Source organism: Astyanax mexicanus, chromosome 6 (genome assembly GCF_023375975.1).
Source record: "Astyanax mexicanus isolate ESR-SI-001 chromosome 6, AstMex3_surface, whole genome shotgun sequence".
In the NCBI taxonomy this organism is placed as follows: domain Eukaryota; kingdom Metazoa; phylum Chordata; class Actinopteri; order Characiformes; family Acestrorhamphidae; genus Astyanax; species Astyanax mexicanus.
Window position 1 is genome coordinate 1,865,407 of NC_064413.1, and position 11,824 is coordinate 1,877,230.

Consider the following 11,824-nt stretch of genomic DNA (forward strand, 5'->3'; position numbering starts at 1 on the left):
TCTTTTTTTTTCAGGAAAGCTCATTCATGCTTTAACATACTCACCACATGGCACTGTATCCCAGTGAGCCTTGGATCTCACTACAAAAAAAAAAAAAAACACAACAGTGTGTACTTTGGCATCATTTCTAAGCAGGTCAGTCATTTGATAATAAAAAGGTCAGTTCAACAATGGTGCAATGTGTTTTGCAATGATGTAATGTTTTTTCCCGCCAGACGGCTGCTATAAGTACTCTGTGTAATGCTATTAAGATGCATTGGGAGTTGGAAGAGAGTGCACTGTGGGAAGGGTTAGGGTGTTTGGGGTATTAGGTTGCCTAAGACTCCTGTTACGCAGCTGGACTCATTTTACAAAAACACACAGCCTGCTGCAGTTTTTTTTTGTTTTGTTTCATTGGAAACAATATTTTATTTTTAACCCAACCCCACCGTATTTATTACAGGATTCAGATATCCAGCTATTATATATATTGTAACTGAATGCTGTTGTTTCATCAATATTGCAAAAGAGGTTGCAAAACGAAACTAATTGCATGATCTGTAACAGCAATAACAGGGTTGCTGGCGCCAGCTGAGGCGGGACCTCTTCCTCAAAGTCTGAGGCAACTTGTTATTCTCCTCACAGCACTGCAGGAATGCAGCCGTGTACTAGTACTGTCTTTTTAGAGAGGATTACTCGCATTTTTAGATGACCTACACTTCACTTTGGACTATGTGCACTATTCTCTGCACATAACACTAAATAAGGTAAGTAGATATGAAGTTTTGTTTAAGCTTTTCTGCAGGAACTGCATGCATTCAAAGCTCTGTTTACTCTGTACTGCAGGAAGTTCAAGCCCTGTGCTTCTAGGAAAATTTAGTTTTTTTGTCTCTACTCTGCAGCTCTGACTCATGTCCATAGAATGTGTAAGTGTGAGTGTGCAGTCAGTGTCAGAGGAAACACGATCTGTTTATATTTATATTTCTGTTTAAATAAGCTGCAATCTCCATTGTTTGATCTAATGTAAACAGCCAAAGGTGGAAAGCTACTCAAAACTCAAAAGTATACATTATTTATACATTATTATCTTTACGTGCTGAGCAGTGCAATCCCATCATTTCTTTTCACCTTACTCTCTCACCTTTACCTGAACCACCTGAACCTAAACCTGCTCTTCATCCTAGAAACAACTGTCCAACAGTGGCTCATCAAAACTATCATTATATCTTCTGTTATTCTGTAACATTAATTACTAATACACACACAGACAGTACTAGTCTAGCACCTCACCTTTAATATAAACACACACATTTGTGGAGGGGAGACCACTATATTTTAATTAATGGACTTGTTAATAGATAGCTTATCATAATCACGTGATACATATAAATTAATCTAATTAATTTCTTGTTGATGCAGATCCTCCTAAATCTCTGAGAAGCTTAACACACACCTGGACTTTCAGACTTTCTTTTAGTTATTTAGAGCACAGGAATATAGATATAGCTACAGTTGTGGTCAAAAGTTTACATACACTTGTAAAAAAACATAATGTTATGGCTGTCTTGAGTTTTCAATAAGTTCTACAACTCTTATTTTTCTGTGATAGAGTGATCGGAACACATACATGTTTGTCACAAAAAACAGTCATAAAATTTGGTTCTTTCATAAATTTATTATGGGTCTGCTGAAAATGTCACCAAATCTGCTGGGTCAAAAATATACATACAGCAACAAAATTTGTCAATTTTGGTGATGTAGCGAGTTGTGTCAATCAAATTAGCTTCATGTCATGGCCTCTTCACTTCTTGTAAGTGATTCTGATTGACTACAGCTGTTGACTTCTCATGAGCCCATTTAAATAGGGCTCATTTGACCCAGTGATTAGACTCAGCTACAAAAGCTACAATGGGAAAGTCAAAGGAACTCTGTGTGGATCTGAAAAAGCGAATTATTGACTTGAACAAGTCAGGGAAGTCACTTGGAGCCATTTCAAAGCAGCTACAGGTCCCAAGAGCAACTGTGCAGACAATTATACGCAAGTATAAAGTGCATGGAACAGTTGTGTCACTGCCACGATCAGGAAGAAAACGCAAGCTATCACATGCTGCCGAGAGGAGATGGGTCAGGATGGTCAAGAGTCAACCAAGAATCACCAAGAAGCAGGTCTGCAAGGATTTGGAAGCTGATGGAACACAGGTGTCAGTCTCCACAGTCAAGCGTGTTTTACATCGCCATGGACTGAGAGGCTGCCGTGCAAGAAAGAAGCCCTTGCTCCAGAAAAGGCACCTTAAGACTCGGCTGAAGTTTGCTGCTGATCACATGGACAAAGATAAAGCCTTCTGGAGGAAAGTTCTCTGGTCAGACGAAACAAAAATTGAGCTGTTTGGCCACAACACCCAGCAATATGTTTGGAGGAGAAAAGGTGAGGCCTTTAATCCCAGGAACACCATGCCTACTGTCAAGCATGGTGGTGGTAGTATTATGCTCTGGGGATGTTTTGCTGCCAGTGGAACTGGTTCTTTGCAGAAAGTAAATGGGATAATGAAGAAGGAGGATTACCTCCAAATTCTGCAGGAAAACTTAAAACCATCAGCCCGAAGGTTGGGTCTTGGGCGCAGTTGGGTGTTCCAACAAGACAATGACCCAAAACACACATCAAAAGTGGTAAAGGAATGGCTAAACCAGGCTAGAATTAAGGTTTTAGAATGGCCTTCCCAAAGTCCTGACTTAAACCCCATTGAGAACATGTGGACAGTGCTAAAGAAACGGGTTCATGCAAGAAAACCATCACATTTAGCTGAACTGCACCAATTCTGTCAAGAAGAGTGGTCAAACATTCGACCTGAAGCTTGCCAGGAGCTTGTGGATGGCTACCAAAAGCGCCTAGTTGCCGTGAAAATGGCCAAGGGACATGTAACCAAATACTAATGTTGCTGTATGTATATTTTTGACCCAGCAGATTTGGTGACATTTTCAGCAGACCCATAATAAATTTATGAAAGAACCAAATTTTATGACTGTTTTTTGTGACAAACATGTATGTGTTCCGATCACTCTATCACAGAAAAATAAGAGTTGTAGAACTTATTGAAAACTCAAGACAGCCAAAACATTATGTTTTTTTACAAGTGTATGTAAACTTTTGACCACAACTGTACATATTCTAGACATAGTTGTCCAGTATTGTCTTGTATATTCTTACCTGCTGTTGGTGGAGATGGCGGACCTGAAAAATAAAAACATGAACATTTATTTCCATCATCATATTGCACAAAAATAGAGTATTTTACCATATACATATACTTTGTTACTCCATAATTGAAAAAAATTTTTAAAGAAAAAAAATATATATATATATCTGACTCAGCTTTATTAATGTGTAAGTAAGTGTAAGTAGGTGTAGGTGTAGTTTTCAGGGGTACCACTTTAAAATAATGCTCCTTTATAATGGGTTTATAAATACGTCATAAAGGAGTTTATTAATGTTATTAGTTAAGTTGTAAATACTTAAAAAAAATATTAAGCAGTCACAACAAACAAATAGTAAGAACAGTGACGTTGTTGCATGGTCTTTTATATCAGTCAGCATTAAAAGATCTGTTAATAAGTGGATTTCATTTAACTACCCAGTTTTATTATTTATTCAGTAATCATAGTCCTTCACATCAAAGAAATTTGCATAAAATGTACAAGAAGTTGTTTAAAGATAAGATTAACGTCCCTCTGTATGTGTAAGAATGTGTTTATTCACAGTAAATTAATCTGGAAAATGTTTATTATATCAATACTGACCATAATAATAAATATAATATGGTCTGTGAATTAGTCTTAAGGTGCCATCTGCTGGTGAATAATAATAACTTCAGTCTTTTAGTGAAGTGTGTACCAGAGAAGTGCACTCGAGTCAAGTCTCTGTGCTAAATGTTTATTATTTTTTATGTGGTTTATTTGACCATCCACAAATCAGTATTATTAATGTTTCTGTAATTATAAAACATTTGTCGGCTGTTTAGTTTATCATAGTTATTCTAAAGAATATTCCTTATAAACATGAATTGGTTGCATTGACAGAGACCACTTTTTGAGAATGTCTACAGGGGGGAATCCAAAATCAATAGGTTGATATGGAGCAACTGAGCAAAATCATAGTTAATAAATGCTTGATCATTTTATACAAAAAATACTATCGCCAACCAATAAAAAAATAAAATGTATATAAAACTCACAGTAGCAGTAATTCAAAAATCTGTACTGCCTAAAACCTGTTTACTGTAGAACAATTACAATTTACAGACACTTTCTTTGCTGTTTTAGCAAAATACATCATTTTACTTTCCCAAACTAAAGGAATATCCTGGACCAATAGTTGGTTAGAAGCGGCGTGCAGTCATTTCCAATTTAACGGGGGAGCAGCAGCGTTTAATACGTGTATTAAAACATCTTGGAACCTCCAGGAAGCTGCAACAAAGAAGGCACTGGATTCACCACAGCACACTTCATAAGGTAGGCCACTGTTTAGATCAAATTTAGACTATATTCCAGCTTGCTATATATATATATATATATATATATATATATATATATATATATATATATATATATATATACACACGTATATATATATATATATATAGGCGTTTGTATTTTATTTGTATGTATATAAACCCGTCTGTTTCTCGATTTTGTTGCGAAGTATTTTCCCTGTTAATCAGCGAAATACGGTACGTTACCTTTCTGTCTGTATTTTTCCGTGTATGACCCGTGTTTGCTCTTTTGACTACGATTTTTGACTACCTTTCTGTTCTGTTTATATTTGGTATTTTTGTTAAACGCTGCTTCTAGCGGGTTCATGGTATCGGTTTCGGTGTGTGATTCAATTCTGATCTTTTGGTTTATTGTCTCTCTGGTTTTGACCCACACTTGTTATTTGACTACGCTCTCTGTTTACGTGCCTCGATTTGTTTTTACTCTCGTCTGTAGCGTTAAATGGTGTCAATCGCTTAAATATAAAAAATATTGTATTTAATACAACAGTTAGTACCGACCTCACAATCTGATTGGTTGAGAAGTGGTTCTAGCCGTGATATTTGTGATAACGTCACGGCCTTCTCACACACTATCTGCATCACTCCGCCGACGCGTTGCCTAGTAACGGCGTATACACACAGTACAGTTTTGAATCATCGCCTCCACCGGCACCAGCAGCAGCGTTAGCTTAGCACAGGCTAGCGCTCAACCCACAGCGCCTGACTCGTCTTTTGTGGCAAAAGGGAAAGAAAATCACCTCGGCTAATGCCGTCTGACAGCCAGAACGGTAACTTAACCAGCCAGGCTAGGCTAAACTAAGCTAATGCTGAGCTAAAGCAAGCTACGCTAACCTAACCACAGTCCAGCCGGCTAGCTAAACCTAGCCAACACCACCCAGCAAAACAAGCAGAAATGCTGTAAAAAAATGCGCAGCTTTCACACGAAGACGACTCCACAGAGCAGGAGAGGAGAGTATTAGCGTTATTTCACGGTCCTAACATTTAAGTTCCATCTTCGCTTATTCCCAAGCTAACTTCCGTGGTGTTAGTCTGTAAGTTATAAACTATACGCCGTTTTGTAGTTAGTTCTGTTACAGTTGTTGTGGAACTACTTTTTGGCGGAAGGCACTGTCCATATTAAAGCATATTCATAAGAAATTTAAGGCCTGTGCCGCCTATTGGAGACATGGCTTACACAGTTTTGTTCACTGTGTCTATGGGATCTAGCGCCCCCAGTGGTGTATAATCACATTGCATTTGAATTTTATTTGGCTTGTAAGCGCTGCATCATTGCTAGGTTGCCTGTATGTGGCGGAGTAATACACGGAGAGCTTCGGTTACAGTCAGTGCATTACCAGCTGATAACGGCACTCATAAAACGCCTCTCAGCCAAACAAATTGCAGGGTCGGAACTAACTGTGGTTTATTTATTTTTTAATGATATATGCTGTGTATCATTACACCCCTGTTTATCAGTATAATATTGTACTGTATTACAGAAAAAAAAATTACTTACAGCTGCAGCTTACAAACTTGTCGATCTGCAAAATAATAAAAAGACAGAAATGTTTAATGCACTGTGTTTGCATTATATTGATAAGTTTTTATACATGCATTGTCCATTATCAGCTGATTAAATAGAAGCACTTTGTAGTTGTATAATAATCACAAAATGTAGTTTTGTATCTGTTTCGCTGTTACTTTATTTTTAATGCTTCTTTTTTTTCACTCTGTTCTTCAATGGTTATGTAGATCAGATCCAGCAGTGCTGCTGGAGTTTTTAAACATCCAAATAATAATAATAGCTGCTCTCATCATTGGAGAACAGTGTGAAAGGATGATAATAATAAATTATACAGAAAAATAAATACAGAACTACAGTCTATAATTATTATACAACTACTAAGTGTTCTATATGGCCAGTGGAACTGATGAAATACACAACAGAAATAGTATAAACATGGAAATTATAATGATAAACTGCTGTACAGTGGTCATAACGTACGCTGCTGGCAGGACAGCTGAGGCGAAAGGACAGATTAACTGGGCAGCCAACTGTCTTAACGCTGTCGTCGGTTGCAGAGATAACTGGCATAGCTACCCCACCAGCTAAAGCAACCGTTATATTCTGAAAGAAAAAGGGAAAAAAGAATGTAAAAAATGTGAACAATTGTAGAGTATATAAAGGAACTGATACAAATTTATAAACATACTATAATAATAAAATCAGCCCATCTAACATCAGTTTAGAATGGTTCAAAACAAGCTAGCTGTGATTAAGTGGATAAATAAATAAAAAAAGAATAAAAAAAATACAGGATAAGAGTAAAGCTTGACAGAGAACACTGTCAACACTAGGCTATGCATGAAAATGACCCAAATCTGATTGATAGGTAATTATATTAGGTTGTTCACAAAGTTTTTTGGGTGACCCTTATCTGACATTTATCTTAAAGGTTTGTGCTGTGTAACTGATGCACACACGCCAAACAGCAACGCTTCCCGTGAAGTTTCAGTTTCATCCCTCTCAGAATCAGAGGGGCTATTCAGGAGTTCAGAATGACAGCTGAACAAAACATAATATTTAGAGGTGGGGTTTAAACACAACACTAAATGAACCATTGTCTGACAACAACTTTTACATATAAACTAATGATTAAAATCCATGTTTTTTTGAAAATCAATACTGTATTGCAAAACACAAAATCGCAATATGATATTGAAGTTTCCTTATACGCCAAGTGTTCTTTGAATTTTTCTTTCCTCTTTCCTTAACTTGTACAGCGTCTGTGGCCTCGTGAAAGTAATAATAATATTAGTATTATGTATATAGTACCTAAATTCTGTCTTGTTAGCAGTCTATTTTGCATTTCTTTTGCTATTTACAGCAAGAATATATTTACTACAAAAATACCGGGCATTGAGGCTGATGCTTATGATGTAATCTATTAGCGCTCAGGCCACGGTTTGCAACTCTCACCCGTGTTTCAGACACTTCTTCTAAACATATTTCTAGATATATTGAGCTCTGACCTCAAATAATGCAAAGAAATCAAGTTCAAATTAATAAAGTTTGAAGAGATCAGAAATCAATATTTGGTGGAATAACCATGTTTTTAATCACATCTTCTTTTTTTTCATGCATCTTTGCATCATGTTCTCCTCCACCAGTCTTTCACACTGCTTTTGGATAACTTTCTGCCACTTCTATACAGCTCTGTCAAAAAATAAGATATACATATATATGATGTTTGTATATATGGTGCATGTGATATATATATTGCAGTGTGGATCCTATTATGCTGACCATATGTAATATATTGATTTCTTTTATGTTTCAGAACTTTGAGGCTCCTCCCTCTGAGCACAGCGGCGTAAAATAAGCGAAGATTGGACCTTTTTCAGTGATATTTGAGCTGAAAGATTTCCAAAGACTCACTGAAGACTGAAGACAATTCTGGAGAGGATTTAGTCTCAGTATTAAGTTTCTATTTTACATGGCTTCATCTATCTCTTTTTAAAGCTGCTGGAATGGGTGATTTTTCTTGCGTTTGTGGTGAATTAGGGCATGTGTACGCTGTTATTTTTCTGAAATGCGAGGTGTTGTGTAGCTTTAGACACTTTATCTGGAAATCTCGCCAAGATATCCGCACTCTCTAACAGGCGTGTATTGACTTTAAATTGGCCTCTAAAGGGCTTTGCTGTCAGAATGATTCCCCATTATAACATCATCATATTGATCTGAACCATCCCAGAGATCTCACCATCCTGAGCTGTCCCCTGAAGACGTAAATTAACAGAATAATTACAGTATAGAATCTCTTGTAATAGAGATGCTTAAGATCTTTTAAATCTGTTAGGAAATTTGGGCGAGTGCCACTGTTTAATATAACAAGTGCCCAGTATTATCTGGTATTAAGGTCAGATTGAGGTCATAATGACGACTTCTTATGGTGTTTCCAGTACAATTGAACATTAAATTAGCCCATAAATACTAATAATACTAATATTGAATATTGGGAGATAATGAGCACAGCATTTCTGAACATTAAATTAGCCCATAAATTCTATTAATACTAATATTGACTATTGGGAGATAATGAGCACAGCTTTAAAGCATTTCTACATTACACCTCATTTAATATAATACTATTAGTGCTGCCATGCAATCAATCTGGAAACTTTAATGCATTTAATACTAATTAATCATGTTATCAAGTTTACAGAGCTTGTGTAGTGAAATACAATACCAGTCAAAAGTTTGGACACACCTTTTCATTCAAAGTTTTTCTTAATTTCTTTCTTTAATTTATTTTCTACCTGGAGATTAATATTAAAGACTTGAAAAACATTTAGAGACGCATATGGAATTATTTTGTAAACGATATGAATTTACAATATAATATAAAAACCATAAAAATACACTGAATGAGAAAAGATGTCATAAGGTTTTGAAGTTTTTAAATTATGCAACGAGAATTGACATCATCAATAGCAATTAAACTTATTGTAATAAAAATAATGTGTGATAAATTCAGATTTAGTGCTTTCATCGTTAAGCAGTTACCAGCAGGTGGCGCCAGTTGAAAGATTTTGAAATGCAGTGAAATTGAACATACAGCTCTGGAAAAAAATGAAAAGAAAATTATGAGTTTCTTTGATTTTACCAAATTAAAAACATATGGAATATAATCAAGAGGAAGATGGATGATCACATGCCATCAAACCAAGCTGATGTTATCCAAAAGCAGTGTGTAAGACTGGTGGAGGAGAACATGATGTCAAGATGCATGAAAAGTGTGTTTAAAAACCGGGGTTATTCCACCAAATATTGATTTCTGAACTCTTCTTTGCATTATTTGAGGTCTGTAAGCTGAACTTTCAGTAGTTTATAGACTACAATGTTCGTTTTACTCAAACAAATACCTATAAATAGCTAAATCAGAGAAACTAATTCAGAAACTGAAGTGCTCTCTTATTTTTTTCCAGAGCTGTAGGTCTTTTTAATGACCATATATAACATATTGAAATGTTTTAACATGACTGAATATGAGAAATCTTAAAAGGTACTGTGAAATGTCTGATGTGGGAAATTTAAATAAATGGGATACCGTTTCCCCTCTGTGCCTACTGGGCATGCACACTAAAGGGGCCCCCAAAAGCCTTGAAACAGCCGAGTGTAATCGTTAAGGGCAAGTACTAGAACTAGAATAAGTGGAAGAATCTGCACTTACGTTGCTGCTCCAGCTTGAAACGCAGCTTGGGTCACGCATGGCATGCGTGACAATTTGAGGCAGGGTGAAGAGAAACGTGCTTGCGTCCAACTGCTTCGCAACACACTGTGTTTCCAAAGTCGGGGCTGCCATGCACCCTATGGCCAGTTGGAGCAAAAAAAAAAGCTGAAAATAATAATAAAACACACACAGGGATTCAGTTGGTCAGACTATATCTCATAGAAATAAAGATATTACAACTGGTTATCTAATATATATTAGAATACCAAAATCCGCCTTATATTGTAAAAATATCCTTATTACAATATATGTGACGTATATGTGCCAACATTTTTGACATTGTAAAATATGAGACATGTTAAATACAGTATGTGTATATATACAGCTCTGAAAAAAAAATCAGGAGTGGCATAAAGTTATGAACCTTAGTTATGAAAGCTCTGCATCTTGTTTTTTGTTATTTCAGCCATTTCTCATTTTCTGCAAATAAATGCTCTAAATGAGAATATTTTTATTTGGAATTTGGGAGAAATGTTGTCTGGCGTTTATAGAATAAAACAATAATGTTCATTTTATTCAAATATAAACCTATCAATAGCAAAATCAGAGAAAATGATTTAGAAACGGAAGTGGTCTATTATTTATTTCAAGAGCTGTATATACAAACACATACTCAGATCAAGAATATCATTATAACCACTTCCTTGTTTCTACACCCTTTATTTGTCTTGAAAATATGAGCACTTGCAGCTTTAGCACTGTATCTGTTTATCTTAATATATTTTTTATTTTTCTTTCACCTTTTTCTTCAAAGATCAGGACCCCACAGGAAAACCACAAAGAGCAGCTATTATTTGGGTGGTGAGTCAATTTTAGCAAAATTAATGAATCTGTATTGTAATAGTAGCAGTATTTTGCCATTGTTTTTACTGTGAAGCTTTAAAAGGGGTTCTGTATAATTGTTTATGATTGCAATACATGCACTAAATAAAATGTATATAAATTATAATGTATATTGTGGTAGTATGTTTTGTAACATTACATTATTTTAATGTTACTTTATTCATTGCTATTATTTTATATATGTTTTTGCTATTTCCGCGAATTTTCAAAACTAATATATAATAAAAGATATTAATTTTAATTCATTTTCAGACTTTAATTTAGTCATATTACCAAGAATATAACCTTTTTATTTTAGGCCCATATTTTCACCCCTAGCTGTCGCTATAAATTTAATCAGATCTGAGTAAAAAATTAAGGTCGAACAACAGAAAACAAGCCTTTACCAAAAAGAATGATTTTGTTGTAACTGTGCCTTTATAGCGTCAAAAAACAAGCTGCTTTTCCAAATTCTTCTCACGCGCTGAATCCGCAACAGACAAAACGAAAAATAAAGAGGGTCGGACAGCACTCGTATAATGTCCAGTATATTTATTTGATTCACGGATAAAACACGAACGTTTCGACTTAGACTTTACTCAGTGTTTTCATTAAACACCAGGCCTCACTTAGTAACGTCATTAACAGTCATTAACGTCATACAAATACAAACATATATAATGTGCAAAAAAGAAAAAAGGACATTATGAAAAACAGACTATAATATAATAATGATAATAATAATAATAATCACAAACATATGCTTTTTTTAAGGAATACTATATGTTTATGACGTTGCTAAGTGGGGCGCGGTGTACACACCAGGGTGATCTATTTAGTTGCGGGTCTGGAGGAAAACCGAAGAGCCGAAACGTTCGTGTTTTATTCGTGAGTCAAATTAATATATTAAACATTATACGAGTGCTGTCACTGTGCCTTTAAGACATATATTTGCATATAAATGAGCTCTGTTTTGATTTTGCCCTCATTCCTCCCTTGATAAGTAGAGTCGAATTGGACCGGTTAATTTTTGGTGCATACTCATCCCTATACAAAAGGAAAAAAATAAATGGTACAAATAAACTACAAATCTTTTTTTTTCGCTGAATCCCATTTCAAAGCAGTCTTGCGGTTCCTGTGACACATCGCGATATATCGTCCCACTTTCTCAACCACAGGATGATTAACTGTAAACCATAT

At 35.5% G+C, this 11,824-nt stretch overlaps 1 long non-coding RNA gene across 1 annotated transcript; it reads left to right on the forward strand.

The window, feature by feature from the left end:
- The first annotated feature begins 236 nt into the window (after window positions 1-236).
- LOC125802331 (uncharacterized) lies at window positions 237-9,812 on the forward strand. The gene is made up of 3 exons (XR_007439365.1): window positions 237-746; window positions 4,330-4,485; window positions 7,850-9,812. It is a non-coding gene; the product is annotated as an uncharacterized LOC125802331 (long non-coding RNA).
- Window positions 9,813-11,824: the final 2,012 nt, after the last annotated feature.